This window comes from Sinocyclocheilus anshuiensis, unplaced genomic scaffold, assembly GCF_001515605.1.
Source record: "Sinocyclocheilus anshuiensis isolate Anshui unplaced genomic scaffold, SAMN03320099.WGS_v1.1 scaffold870, whole genome shotgun sequence".
Classification (NCBI taxonomy): Eukaryota; Metazoa; Chordata; class Actinopteri; order Cypriniformes; family Cyprinidae; genus Sinocyclocheilus; species Sinocyclocheilus anshuiensis.
Window position 1 is genome coordinate 398,003 of NW_015540842.1, and position 1,652 is coordinate 399,654.

Below are 1,652 nucleotides of genomic sequence, written 5' to 3' on the forward strand. Positions count from 1 at the left end.
ATGTGTGAAAGAATGTGAGCATGTGTATGAATGACAGAGTGTAACTCCATTTCTACTAAACAACAACACAGAACAAGCATTTAACATTTTGTTTTTACAAATTATACACTTACAGTTTGTTTCATAGTCCATGAATACAGATCAGGCATCGCTGCCAATTTTCATGTTCTCTTTAGCAATTGAGAGTAGTCATGAAGAAGCCCCATCAGCACAGCAGAGGCATGTGACATCTTTTACATTATCCAGGGCAGCCTCCTCCTTTAAAACCACTGCTGCATCAGTTTGGGGGAAAAGGACATTCTCCTCTTTGACCAACATTCATCCAAGTCACCACCTGTTCTTCATCAGTGGCCTAAAAAGAGAAAATCATTTGAAAAAAGAAAACATTTAATTAAAATCTATCCATTTTCAGATAGAGGTGCATCCACATCAGTAAGGATAGGTAAATAGTCTGTTTTATCATTTCAACCCCTTTGTGTGGTTGTTTAATGTCTCTGTAATGGCAGCACTAGTGTGAGGGCATGTAATATTGTTTAAATAAATATATTGCTTTCAGAAAGCTACTTCTTTACTGAAACATTAAAACAGACATGACATTCACATACCTCACAAATGTTCATGGACGTGGAGGGCTGCTCTTTAAAGGGGTAGTTCACCAAAAAATGAAAATGGTCATAATTTATTCTCCCCCGTGTTGTTCCAAACCCATACAAATTTGTGGAACACAAATAAATATATTTAATATTCTCTTAATTTTTGTCCTCCATTGCAAGTCTGGGAGACTTTCCTCTGAACAGTTCGCTATGATATAATTTAAGATTTATTCATATATAAATATAGACATGGATTACTTCTACAATAACTCTGTATTTTTGAAGCTTGAAAATACTGATTATCTAGACTTTCAATGGATTAACAAAAAATTATGTGAGAAAATTAAAAATATCTTCATTTGTGTTCTAAAGATAGACAAAAGTCTTATAGATTTGGAATGACATGAGGGCAAGTTAATGATTTTTTTTGTGTGTGAACTATTCCTTTAAGAAAGGAAGACCAAGAATGATGACTCTCCAAATCAGCCATCTCCAAAGTTGGTTTGAGTTCTGCAATGAAAAAACACAGTCATCAATGGTTTACATAAAATATGAACACGTAATCATACTGTTGTTGCATCAAAATGTGAGTTAAACAGGCAGGAGACAACCGAAACATTTATTTTCTAAAAATAACACATCAATCTCAAAAGAATAATGCTCTCCTATGTCGCTGGCGTTCAACATCTACAAAAACAAGCATTCTTTTACTCTTAGTAAAAAAATAAAAATTGATAACACGATGGAATTCTGAAGTTTACTTGCCTTAAACCGTCTTTCCCTCTCTTCTGAAGAAGCTGAGAAAATCGCCGTTTCACACAAGCAGGCTTCTGTGTTGTTAAAGGCACAAGATGTATGATTTTTTTTATTAAAATATCCAAAAACCACTAGAACAATGTTATATATTTTGCTGACTTGTGTACTTACATTATCCCAAATGTTTCGAAGAATGTTTAAATCCAGAGAAATAAGCAATTTTAATTAGTGACACGGACCGTGTCCATTGTGTCGCCTGCCAGTGACGTCATAACCCCTCGATTTCCGTTTTGTAGAAAACAT